Source organism: Dicentrarchus labrax, unplaced genomic scaffold (genome assembly GCF_905237075.1).
Source record: "Dicentrarchus labrax unplaced genomic scaffold, dlabrax2021, whole genome shotgun sequence".
Lineage (NCBI taxonomy): Eukaryota > Metazoa > Chordata > Actinopteri > Moronidae > Dicentrarchus > Dicentrarchus labrax.
In genome coordinates this window covers 29,614,922-29,629,075 of record NW_026136704.1, presented here as the reverse complement: position 1 = coordinate 29,629,075, position 14,154 = coordinate 29,614,922, and the positions used below count along the sequence as shown (strand labels likewise).

Genomic DNA, 14,154 nt, shown 5'->3' with positions numbered 1-14,154 from the left:
AGGAGGAGGAGAAGATTTGAAATGCCTCGCAGCCCAGTCTTATTATAGATGCAACTCAAACATCTGCAGGCCTCCACACGCCTGATGACACGCCCCAATCATCATGGACCCTCAGCCTTCAGCATGTATGTACAAAATCCAGAATTCATAAACAACTGCTGAATATATCCCGACCTGTGATCTCTGCACTGTGAAACCAGATGAGTTAGTTCAACTCAGCAATTTAAGCATGAAAAAGATTTGATTTGAACTTGAGTAACTCAAGTATTTATTGTTAAGGTAACTTTGGTAAGTTAATTGTACCAAATTCATTCAGTTAATTAAACTTAAAACTTATTTAAAAGTTATTTATCTGAATAAAGTATCACTACCTTTAATGCATCACCTTTATACAAAAAACACTTGAATTGAATTTATTCAGTTTTCTTCCACTAAAGTAAATTATTACATTACCTGACAAAACAGCTGGCGTATGATAAGAAACAATTAATCAACTATCAAAATTGGTAGCCAATTAATTTTGGGGCTTCGGGGGCTAAAGTCAATCTAAAGACAATGAGTCTATGGAACAAACTGGAATTAAATCACCAACACTTAAAATACTGCACAAATGTAAGTGCACTCGAAACAATGGGTTATTCCTTCAAATTATTGTTGAGTTGGGTTTAATTCATGAGAACGAGTGGCTCTTTTTTAGACAAAGTTATGTTAGCTTGTTAGATTGTTTCACTTGTCGGGGGAGTCTGTATTAAATGTCTTCTTTGATTCTTTTTCAACACAATTATCTCAAAACCATTCGCCACTGAATCCACTTCATAACAACTGGAACCCCTTCATGTTCGCTGTTGGTTAAAGGCGAATGCAGTGCTAGACCATGAACAAAGTCCAAGGGGCTTGTGAAAAGCAGATTTCATCTCAAAGGAAAAATAAATAAAAAAGAATATCAAGTAAATAGTTGCTTACTTAGGTTGTCAAAGTTGTTTGTATTATTGCAGTGGCACAGATCAACATCAAAGATACACACATGCAGTCTGAGTGAGACTGTGCCAGCACTGAACACACAGGCCCCAAATCTGATCAAAGTGCTCTGTGCCAAAAACCGAGTCAAAATGACAAAAATATCCAAGAGGCTGAATCAAAGCACGAGTTTGCTTTCTGTCTGGAGTGCTGTCCTCCCCTAGACTATTTGCAAACAAATTATTTTCTAGTGATTCTTTTCATAAAAAAATTATTAATCACCAGTGCAATCTGTCTAAATCCTAATCCCAATAATGTCGTGTGTACGAGGACGATATGTAAGGCAGCTACTAGGCAGTCTCAGTTCTCGCTGCCTGACTCACAAGGGGCTCTGAATTTGAAGATCAGAGAACAAACCAGAAAGCTAAAGAGCTTGTTGGTGCTGTCAGCCAGTCTGCAGTTTGTCTAGCAGGAGCTGGATTAAGTTGTCTCGAGTAGACTTGATAATGCGGGTGGGTTTGTTCGCGAGGTCATAGCGTGGAAAAAACAGCTTAAACACGGTCTGACAGCCCCTTTCAACTTCAGCCCCGCAGTCTGTGCAAAAGGCTCAGTTACAACAAGATGAGCAATGCCTTTCTACTTTCCATGTCAGTTTTACATTTCATGATTCTTTATGAAAGCGTGCTGGAACAAGGAATTAAGCACATTTACATATTCAATCCAAGAAGCTGCACGGCTGCAACGTTTCTCTGTTAGTGAGGAGCAGCAGTCCACCAATCTAACTCACATGTGAGCAGAGCCATGCCACCAAGCTAAAATGTGTATTGGTATAATAAATAGTTAAAATCATGAAGGGAGTGTCCTGACTGAAATACCAAATGAGCATTTTGTCAACTTTATGGTTAGGGCAGCTTTAATCAATATTTTTAATATAACAGTGTTTTAAATGATGATGGGAAAAGGGTTGCTTGTAGTGAACCTACAGAGAATTATCAGCAGCTCCCCTCATCTTCACAGAGCTTCATCGTCAGTTCCAGCTCCGGTCCGGTTACCACTTTACTGTTTCGATTCCCTCTCGCGTCCTCATAGTGTTGTTTTTGGCAGTTATTTTTCAGCTAAAAAGCTCTAAAAGCTCTTTAGCAGCCGTCTTGTTGTTTTCAAGCACAGAGTCACTTCTCACACACACCGAGGGCGTGGATCATGCTGTAGCTGCCAGTAGTTCCTCACAGGACGCTGATCGGTCTGAACCACTACGGGTTGGACACAGGCGAATAGCTTAAAGCCTGGTAAAATGGGATTCTTGTGTGGTCTCGCAATCTCGTGAGTCCAGGAGTTGGTAGAGACCAAAAACTAGCTAATAGAGAGCGAATATTAGACATTATATTCACCAGGTGGATCCGCTAACTTCCAGTTTAGCTCTTCTAGAGTTTCCAATTGTTATCGGACCAAATTGACCAAACTGTGATTTCAAGGATTGTGACACTCAAAATAATGTATCCACAGCCGTATCTTTCACAAAATTTCTTTTTGGGGCCAGTGTGTATCACATTGCTGTAATTACACGGTTTGGCCACTATATCAAAATGACTTCAAAGCCCAGTGCTCTTCCTGGGGGGCTGGCTCTACATCCTCACTTTCCACCTCAGTAAAAAGCACAGTACTTCCTCTATTGGCGCAATGGCATATGGTAATTCAGAGGGACACCAACTGTTGTGTGTGTAAGGTCACACTCTTTGTACACACAAACATCCAGCCTGTCTTGGTAACACAACAATGGTACGCTACTTTGTTCCAACAACTGCAAGACGTCACGTACTCCAGTCTCAGAACCAATGTCCTCTTTCTGATGAGGACAGTCTCTTTGAAAGCAGGGTAGCGGTGACCCTTCGGACAGGGAATGTGATGGTGTGCTGTGAGCTGAATACTTTTTGTTGTCCTGCACTGTCCCGCTCTGACTTACGGCAGCAGCCTTGTGAAACTGACTCTGCTGCTCTAATCCTGTTCAGTCTGCTCTAAGCCCATTAGAGATGGACAAGTTAATGATGTTATAGTTGGCTCAGTATTGGAAGGACTGGAGCATCAGGTGTCAGCCCAAAGAAAACAACCACCTATCTGCCCTTTAAAAAGCTGATAACATTTCTTTGACATAACACAGTGCAGCAGTGATGCAGCACATGAGAGACAGCTGAGGATGTGAGTTTGTGATTTATTTGTGGACTGAGGTATTATCAGTCAGGCCAGATATTGACAAAAATAGGTTTTCTCCTCACGTACTTACATTAGAAGAAACACACAGAGGAAATACCGCAACACCATTTCACAACAATCTGACTACGTAACACAAACCTTATTGGATCTAATTTTAGGACAATCACAAGACCAGAGAAGGGAAACTGTTTCTATTCCAAACAAAATACTGACTCTAAATACTATACAAACACAGTGAAATGTAGAAATCATCATCACTAGTTCCTTCTGAGAGAGAAGATTTCCAAACATGGGCCACACATCCATGAATGAAACCATATTTTACCACACTTTACCAGAACTCTACGTCTATTAATTTATCTCTACATTTATTTTTGTCTCGAATGTAGTAGCCAGAGCACAATCTTTACAGAACATTTGGAAAGTATTGCTTCAAATTCATATGCCAACATACAGTATGTCCATGCATTCTGATGAGAATCCAGAGTCCCAAACACATGGAGACTGATATCAATTAGGAAAGATCAATTAGACAGTATTTAATATATGACAGTATTTATTGTCTGTCTGAAAACAGAATGACACCATTGTGATAATCTTTAAAGAGCAGCATCCAGGAACATGGACACAGAGATGATTGGACAGATATAATGATGTAAGAATTTGTGTATGAGTCAGGGTGGGGACAGCAGAGGAAAAAGCAAAAAGGCGAAATGTGACAGAAAAGAACCTGAAAAGAAACAATGAAAAAATGTGGTTGCTGTAATTCGTAGTTGTAGCAATGTAGAAACTGCAAAAGAAACCGGAATGAAAAACATTACTGAAAGACAAGAGGGAGCAGTTTTCAGTGTGTTTGTGTAAATAGAGCACAAGCGGGAGATCATTTAATTGATTTTCTTTCATTTTTCCCGGAGACGAATGAAACACTGTCCAATCCTGATTATGTCACAGCATCTCTATGGCAACCTCTGCAGAAGACTGAGCCTCTGAGACGAGAGGGTTGACGCCAGCGCCAAACACATGTTGGCAGCGTACAGTCGGCATGAATGGACGGCATCAAAGATAGATTACAGTTAAAGGATCACTTCACCCATTTTCCTACTTAACCACTATCTGCAGTCATTCAGATAGTTATGTTGTTATTTGCAGAGAAGTTCGGGGGGTTTCTGACTCCACCAACGATGAACAATGAAAGTGAAAAGAATTTCCCATCTGTCAACAGTTTATATGAGAGACTTTTTATTAGTAACTGCAGTATTATACACATTGAACTGTTTACAGTGAGGTCTGGGTATTATCCAAACTAACAATGACATTGTTTTTGGAAGGACACTGGTGAAACTGAGCCTTCGCAACCAGTTATATAATGTATTTTAAAGGTTTTTATGGAGAAAGAAAGATGATGAAAATATGCTGCATTATGGGAAATGTAGCCCATTGTTTTCAATCTGTCTCTTGTGCATCCAACAACTTTATGGAAGTGCAGTGCTAAATCCATGGAGTACCCCTGTTGTGGCTATGAACTGCTGTCAGTCATTATAGCAGCTGACATAACTGACATTTAATTGTTTTATTATACAGTAATATAGGCGTCATGGTGGTCAAATCGGAGTCTGCTGTAGATCTGAGTAATGTTCAGGAAGAAATAAGACTAGTTACGTACAAGTAAGGGACAAACCAAGCCACAGTATATCAAGAATAAACATTCGTGCTTCAGTTCCACGTTCAACAGACCCGAGGCTGCAGGTGCATGAAGTAACACATGAGTACATAACAAATGGCAATATTTTTTCATTGCAGATCAGGTCGGTAAGTACTCTGAGAGGATGTAGGTCTTTAAGGGATTTGTGAAAACAGTGAGGGAACCACACAGATTTCCCGCCTCGCAGTGACGATAAGAATAGTCGTCGTTCATTCACAGGATCCAACAACAACATGATACCATGCTTCTGATCTAGCTGCTGTTAGCACAGTAATCACAGTTCCATCATTAGTGATGGTCAGTGCTGCTGCTACTGCCAGAAAACCCAAAGGAAACAGAGGATTTATCAGTTTTTGTTGTGATATTGTGTTTGAATCCAAAGATACAGACAAGCCTGACAAGCTTCAGTGAATTACTATGTACTTGTTAGTGTCTGGACATTTACTATTAAAACATTGACTACCTGTTTCTGTCTACAGTAAAGAGAGCAACAACGTGAAAGCAAAACGTTTTACCTGCTACAACTACTACAACACCACCTCTTCGTCATGCAGTGTGGAACTTGAAGGAAATGTTTGGTAGGTGAATGTGAGCACACTTTCATAATTAGACAAAGTGTGCCGCCCCACTTTAGCTGGAGAAGGAAGAGAAAGCCTGTGGAGCTCAGTGGCTACAGCATGGCACTGACACTACCAGAGCTTTGACTCCCACTGTGGCCATCCGAGCCGAACATTGAGGAAGTGTTGCTGCTGTGAGCCTGTGAGATAAAAGCATCCACCAAACAGCATAATGTCCAACCCATTCAAGATCAACGAGATAGATCCCAGGGTGTCTCCTGGCTGTTTGAGACATCAGATGGACAAAACAAGACACACCCAAACTTCTGGACAGGAAATGCCTCCATGTAAACAGGAAACAGAGATTTTTTGACAGATATACTTATCACATGGTGAGACACACACAGGGTTCTGGTCATTTCAGGGTAGAAAATACATTATAAACTGTGCTTCTCAGTTTTGGGAATAAATATATTTCAATAGTGTCTCAAATATGAAATGACATGTGCTCTAAAGTCATTTGTTTACACGAGTCTTCCTTCCTGAAAAATCCTCTCGGCTCTCTGTGTACACTGAGGGAAGTTCACTCTTGTACGTACGTCAAGCAGTGTTTCCTCATGAGGACTCCCTCCTAAACCGCCAATCAACTCTTGACCCTACTTCCTGGTCTAAAGTTTACCCCACCCACAACCGCAACCACCATGTCGCCAGGAAACTGCTATCATCATCCATCACTTTATTTTTATTTTTTTCGTTTACTCCCAGATCATGGATACACACTAAAATTAAACCTGCTGCTGCACATCTTCCAGAGCAACGAGTTACCTCAAAATAACAGAGATGTCTTAGAGCATCCACAATAACAAAATGCCGCAAGAGTTTGACACCTCAGATTTTATTTGTAGCATCAGAATCGTTCCTGTGATCCCACTGACAGTTTGTACCCACAGAATTAGTGCAGAGTTCAGTTACTGGCCTCCATTCCAGCTGGAGTAAAGAGGGGTTTGGCAGCTGCCATTACTACTGGATGATACAAAGACATCAACAATGTTAACAACCATATGGACAAACATATTAAAGCATGCACTAATGGGCTCAAAGTAAACGAAGATGGAAAAGCCTCCAAAAAGTTCCAAAAAGGAAATAATAAAATCTGCTGCCAAGCTTCTGTACATACAATTAACTTGTGAAAAGGATTCATTCAGGGAGAAAATTATTATAACAATAACAAAAGACCTTAAGGCAGCAGCAGGCGAGAGATGAGAAACTTTGATTTTACAGTTCATTAGAAGACATGATTAGTGTATCTGACAGCAACAGACTGAATTAATACAGTGGCGGCTCTGCCATTTTGTCAAATTGTCAACGGACCGTGTAGCTCACAGCTGACTGTGTTAGGGATGTCACGTTCATTGGAATTTTTTGTACCACTTAGCTGACATTGCAAAAGATTGAACTTCATATTGAATTTAGGCTCAGTGCTTTCACAGAAATATAAGAAGCCTCTACACGTCGTCTCTTGGATTCAGTTGGACTCCATCAACAGCAGAAAAGAGTAAAACCTGAACTAGTGGAGATGTGTTTCAAGGAGCTAAATGGGAATATATGTTGACAACACAGGCAAAAAAAAAACACATAACCAGCAATGAGCTAAAAGTTCCTGGAAAGCAGAATCTGCCTTTTAGATGAGTTTGGTATTATCAAGAAAGTTTGATATATTAGCACTAATATCTGTTGCCCAGTGCTTGCATTATGTAACCCAGTGCCACAGAGCGGGTGTGTTTTGGTTACAGCAGCCTCTGAACCCACTTTGGGCCAACATACATACCAGGCTGGTATGTAAGCTCTGCGCTGGAACTGGAATTGAGGGGCAAACAGATCCTATGACCATCACACTGCAGCTGTCGTTGGTGTGTAACATTAAGACAGGGGCTATTTGAAATGGCCGCGTTCTGCCACCAGCAGCTCTGTCAGCTCTGCTCTGCAGCACGAAGCCATTTAAAACTTATTTTTGCCTGGGGTGTGCTGTTATTACGATAAACTAGAGTTTCGGTGCTTTTCTCTAAATGTTTCTTGAGGTGTTGTCCGGTGGTGGAGGCCCCACCCTTCTGGCACTCCTTAAGGTTTAAATAAATGCTACGAATAATTTTCAAGTGTTATTTGACCCAGGTCTCATTACAAAACACTCTCTTAAACTTGGACTCATAGTGACATGCCACGCTGCAAATAGTTACCGTAAACCTCAGTGAATACTCAAGTGTTTATAACCAGCAACTGGCATGTTGGAATAAACACAAGCGGCAGCTGTCTTGCTAAAACTGTCTTTGCATTTAAACAGCACTCTATTGTTATGCTCTCCGAAGTCAGCAATGTGGAGTCTGCAGGCTGATACATAAACTGTTCTGCATAGCTCTCAGCAAAGCTCTCAGCAGCTCCTGAGCTGCCAAATGTTGAAGCAATATTTGAGAAAATAAAACAAGTTCTCTGGCTGATTTAAAACTAAATTATACAGACACAGGTTGCAGACACAGAGCAACAAAGGCACGGCCGCTGAAGATGTTTTAATACTGCTGCTACTCCAGAAAGTGAGTTATCAGTCCCCTTTAACCATGACTTTTAACACCTGCATTCCTCTCTGCACAGAGCGACACACAGAGAGCCTTCAGGTATCAGCAGACTGCTCTGTGTCACCAGCACAGAGACTTTATTAAACCACATCCAGCCTACCTTAATTCTCAGCCTCAGCGTGCCTCTTCCAGCGGTTGAAAGGTGACAGACCTCCACCTGCAGCAGCACAGCTTAAATCTCAGCCTCTCTCTCTTTTCTTAATCTTCCTACGACTCCCTTTATCTCACGTTCACTTCCTGTCTGTCCTCAGCTGCTCTCCTTCACTGGTCCACGTTGTTGTTGTTGGTATTTTGAATCTTTTCCCCCTCTCTTTGTCTAAGGTCTTTGCCCCTTGTCACCAGCCAGCCTGTTGCTCCCCTCACTGAAGCCTCAGGCCTGGACCAGGCCCATGGCATCTCTAGGACAGACGCATCCAGCTGCCTGATTGGTCAGAGGGCAGAGAGATGCCCCCATATTAGGGCAGAAACAGGCGGGGCTGCGATAAAGGAGGGAGGAGAAGAAGATAACAAAGTTTGTAACATAGTAGACTGACTGTCTGAGCAGTGAGACTACTGACTGTCTCCCTCTCTCTGTCTCTCAGATGCCAGCAGCATGTCTCCACGCAGAAAGCAGAAAACTTGTCACAGTTTTATAAAATCCATCATTATGTGTGTCAAAAGGAGACCTGTCATTGATTGGCACATTGATTTTAAATGATCTGAGGCCTTCTTCCTCTTTTGCAGGAGATCACCACAATTATCAGGGAAATAACTACAGACTCCTTTACCCTGTTTCCAGCTGGAATGTAAAGTGATAAAGTGAAAGCTGTATATAGACCTGGCTACATCAGCAATATCCAGTTTTTAAAACGTTGACTACTGGCTATAAAATAAAAGCTCAAAGGTCAGTCTTTCTACTTTGGATAATGCTTCTCCTCATCTACTATCTCATCATATACTGCTGAGTTTGCATGAAACGCCGGAGTGATTGATCTGCCATTAAGTCCTGATCACTTAATATGCAAGGCGACCAGTGGGACAGTTTCCAAAAATGTGATGCCCTCTGCTCGTGGTGATAAAGGATCCTTGAATAAAGCTTGTGCATGTTATGTCACATGGGTTTTCTTTCCAGGAAGTTGTCTGTTGGTGGATTAGATGTCTGTATCCTAGCTGAAGGATGTAACTTCAAACACAGAATCCAAAATAAACCAGAAAACAGACTCTAATAAAATCCCGACAGTCTCTAAATGCCTGGATGAACTTTCCCTGTTGTTGGGAAGTTATTTTTATCCCAAATGGCTGAAAATAGGAACAGCAGGCCTTGGATCTCATTTTAGAGAAAGTGTGACGTTTCCTTTCAGGGGAGCAGCTGCTGTTGTGAGCTGAATGATGTGTGTGTGTGTGTGTGTGTGTGTATTTGTCTGCTTGTCTCTGTGTATTCCTGTCTGCAGTTCAGCATGTCACTGTGTATCTGTCTGTATGTCTGTGTATGTGTGTATGTCTCTGATTGTTTCCCTCTCGGTATTTACAGATGATCTGTAGTAAAACATCTGGCTGCAAAGCTGAGGTAAATATGACAACGAAATGTAACGTGTAAAAACCATTTTACATGTTACATTACAGACACCAAGACAGAAAGAGAAACTACAAATTACATAGGTGATTTGTAGTTTCTCTTTGTGGTCATACTGCATCTCTTTGTGTCTCTTTCAGTGACACTTTGCAGGCTCAGGGCCTAGTTATATGACACTTTGTTGATCCCTGTAGCTAAATCCTCTTCCTCTAAAATGAGGTCAGAAGTCACACAGTGAGCTGAGTAGGGTTCAGTGTCTTACTCAAGGACACCTCAGCATGGTGGATGCCGGATAACATGAGGGCCTGATCCACGGTTAAACCCATACATAGGCCACTGTATCCAGGCACATATTCAGCAGCTGCCACCCAGAGGAAATATTCACGGTGGCACTAATGCGAACAAAGTAAGACTGACACAACTTCACGCTCACTGAGGTGAAATGAAGTGAAGAGGCGTTCACTCCAGTGGAAGTAATTGTGTAACTGACACTGTAAAGTCAATTCCAAACACTGTATCAAGTATCAAGCATGCCTGCAGATTCCACAACCAAAGTAATTACTAAGTGGGAAAATTACATTAAAAATAATATTACATATTAATGAAGACTGTCAGTAATTAAATCTTAAAGAAAGAAGAAAGAAGATGTTAATGGCACTGGCAGCCAATCTTTGGAACAAAATGATTAATACACAGCATTATTTAGTGCACACTGCACACTGATGCTGGTTCCAGTCATCCTGCACTCTCATTCAGGAAATATTGGTTGTTTATGGTCTATGTAAATGCATGGATAAGTAATACAAGCAGCAGAGAAGGAGGGATGCTTCTTGGCTGCAGTGAGCACATTAATAGACAATAAGGACAGATTTATCACTTGTTAGCCTGCAAGCCATGTTAGCATGAATCCCATAGTTTGTGCTTACACTCCAGACTGCACTATTTCCTGTCCAGCCTGCTTCTTGCCCCAGCATGTGGCAACCTTCAGGATGGAGTTAGGTGGAGCCAAGTAACTAATTGCATGAGGACACAAAGTGTTAAAAATAGTATAGATGTCAAAGGTCCCTGACAACTAATCTAAACTAAACTAAAATAAAGCTAAATAGTGCAGATTAACAGGCTTTCTCTGATACATTTCAGTTTAAATTGAATCACTAATAGTACCCGGGGGTGTGCCCCCACACTACAAACTGCACTGGATTGAGATTTCCCTCCCTCCTCTTAGTTTTGTTTTACATGTTAAAGCTGGACAACTTACAGCTCTGTTATTCTAATTAGTCCATGAAGTTTGTTGTCCTCCCATAATTCCTGACTCCACCAAACTACAGCCTGGGAATAGGTCTGATTATCATAATATAAAAGCTGTTTTTTGCAGCTCTGCTTTGTTATGAAATGGACCCTGTCGCACAATATACTATATTTGAGCTGTGTGTGGAGATTATTTATTAGGTCTGATATTGATTTTTTTTAATCACATTTTCTTTCTTTAAAGAATTGTTTTACCTGTTTTGTTCAATTTCAGTTTAGTACTGTAAGAGCTTAAAACATATAGACCCACATCATCTGACTTCCATAATGAACCAAAATACTGCATATGTGTGCAGATCCTTTAAGCCTCAAGCCAGACCCTGGGGGTTTATAAGCCACAGTCAACTGCCTCTGCCACCCAACCCGTAACCTCGCCATGGACCCATTAAAGCACCATCCAGCCCCTACAGCCCTACAGATGAGCGATGGATGTGTCTCTTGCCAGCGAGCCGTGCAGATGGGGTGGTAGGGGGGAGATGCTGTCAGCACAGATCAGGCAGCCAGCACTGTGTCAGCTAACATGGTCATTGTTGCACTCCATCTCCCACACAAAGCCAGGATTTAGACATGGGAGAGGCCTGGGACCCTGAAACTAGGGTTGGGCTGGACAGGGGAGGGATGGAGGGTGAGAGAGATGGATAGAGAGATAGAGAGGGGGGAAGATCTTTATGCATATTACTGTTGTGGCAACTAATTTCTTTTGGCGATTTTTTATGTTTTTACTTAAAGTATTTCATGCTCTTTTATGGAAAGTATAAGTAAAGTTTTAATGAAAGTATCATAATCAAGTTCAAATCCACGTTTCTTCTTCCATTTTGTACCATTTCACCCGACAGCAGCAACATGCAGCGGCATACAGTATGTGATATCATATCATACAGTAGCTGGGCACAGGGATCTGTAAATGATGTATTTTTGTGATGGGTGGGAGTGAGGATGGGCAGGAGAGACAGACAGTGGAGAGCCAAAGGTGGACTGAGGAGGAGCAGAGGGGTGTAGAAGGGTGAGGGAAGGGTGGGGTGTGTTGACGGGTGAGAAGGGACAGCTCAGTTGGCATGGGGCACGAGGTCCCACCAGACCACAGCTATGCCCTCGTCAGCGCTTAAATGGGCCAGGAAACTGGAGCAGGCGGTGTGTGTGTGTGTGTGTGTGTGTGTGTGTGTGTGTGTGTGTGTGTGTGTGTGTGTGTGTGTGTGTGCGTTATGCTGAAAAACATGCCTGGTCTAAGAGGCAGAGTCTGAGAGGGGGAAGAGAGCTTCTCCAGAGGTTATTAACTTCAATTTATGTCTACAGTGGCTACAAGGTGTTGGTTACAAATGATATATTGTGAGGCTTCAACAGCTTAACAGTTTTACCACGGTAGTAGTGAGTTGTATGTTACTGAACTCTGAACACGATCCACCTTAACAGAACCATTACACTAAACTCAGGATGTGGACAGCAAGAACATTTAAATAAAAAAATATAAAAACTGTATGATGATTTTAACACAATTGCCAGCCTGTTATCCCCAAAACAAACGTTTGTCCACGTTGCTCCGAAAATACCAGCTTGGTAAACCTTACACAACCTATTAAACTTACGTCTTACATGTAACTTAAAGGTCCAGTGTGCAGGATTTAGTGGCATCTAGTGGTGTAGCTGCAGATTACAACTCCCTCGCTTCACTCTCCCCTTCCAAGCGTGAAGAAACAAACCGTCCCAATCTAGAGCCAGAGTGTCCGTTCTGAACTACTGTGGCGGTTCAACATGGCGGACTCCACTAACGAAAACATGGTTATGTGCATTGTATTCCATCTCTGCCAATAGATCCTCCTAAATGTTACACATTGGACCTTTAACTCAAGTATGTATCTAAACTGATGTAACCAACCCAAACCATGATCTTTTCCAAAACCTAACCGGGAGGTTTTGATGCCTAAACCTGACTGAACTGCAACTGTTTCACTGATTCTTGTTACCATGACAACGAAGGTCACCTGGCATTTGCATGGCAAAATACACCAAGATATTTAGGGCAAAAAACTCCAGGGAGGGTGGGTATTTTTGAAACAACAGGCATTCGGAGCAGTGGGCTTTTGTTTTTGGAATAATGGGGCTTCACAATAATGGGCAGTCGCCCAAAAGGTTGCACTCGTTTGTTCACACTGAAAGTGAAACAAATAGTTGTGTAGTAAGTGAAATAAGAGAGCTAGAGAGTAAAGTTCAACCCTTGGCTCCTTCCTCAGCCCCACACCGCTGACCAGTCACGGCTTGAAGTGGGTGTGAATGTCAAAGTTACGGAAATGGTTGGACACAGCGCCACCTAGACCAACTTCAGAAAGGTGAGGGGGTTTCCATAGATATTCAACCATCCACAAACACACACACAGACGAACACAGACACAGACACACACAGAGGAAGGAGATGTCACTGTTCAGCTCAAACTCATCAGCTCGAGTAGATAAACTAAACAGAAACTAAAAACAATGCCCACTTCCTCCCTCGGCTTCGCATTGACCTGCAGCAACGACCTTTCTGTGTGCTGCCTTGACCTCTGGGTATTAATAGAAACGAATGTGAGTTCATTTTGCCCTTTATCCCACAGTGTATATGTTTATCCTATTTGGATACCTGCTGTTTATTATACATTTTTTATAGTATGTGAATGTAGTGGGGCTCTAACAGAGAACGTAACCCAGAGCGGGGCCTACACAGTCTGCCATGTTTCTACAGTAGCCCAGAACGGACAAACTAAACACTGGCTCGAGAGACTTTTGGATTTTTTGTGAGTTTCTCCTACACGCTTAGAAGGTGAGTGTTATTCAGCTGGTTGCAATCTACAACTTCATCACTAAGTCCTACACACTGGTCCTTTAAGTATTTGGAAAAGTTATGTAAGTGGTCAAATGAAATGCTACTTTGGGTCTCTTTCTTGTGTCCTCTGTGTTAAATCATGATCTACAACAATGCTGATGAGATGCAGTAATGAAACTGAATAACATGAAGCAGGACGCCTGTTTGCAAGTGGAAAACAACATGCGCTGTATAGAAGATTCAGATGGGACCAAGCATTAGCCACAGCATCAGCAAACACACGGGACAACAATAATGACCAAATTACCATCTGATCCCCTTCCTACCTATCTAAAAACATTACACAGTGTAGTATCCCAATAAATGAACATAGGATGTGACAGTATAGAACTATAAATCCATCCAAAATATTGTGATAATTCAAGAGGTGTCACAATACCACAAAA

The 14,154-nt window shown here is 41.8% G+C and overlaps 2 protein-coding genes across 51 annotated transcripts in view; one reads left to right on the top strand and one right to left on the bottom strand.

Annotated features, from left to right (window-relative positions):
* Positions 1-8,420, bottom strand: part of prx (periaxin) — a 36,264-nt gene extending 27,844 nt beyond the window's left edge. For all 50 annotated transcript variants that reach the window (XM_051398448.1, XM_051398449.1, XM_051398460.1 and 47 more), the window contains exon 1: positions 8,152-8,420. The gene's annotated coding sequence lies outside the window, so the exon portion shown is untranslated. The remainder of the gene's footprint in view (positions 1-8,151) is intronic.
* The window catches only part of LOC127362650 (rhomboid-related protein 4), a 424,067-nt gene that overhangs the window by 87,596 nt on the left and 322,317 nt on the right, over positions 1-14,154 (top strand). The window lies entirely within an intron of this gene.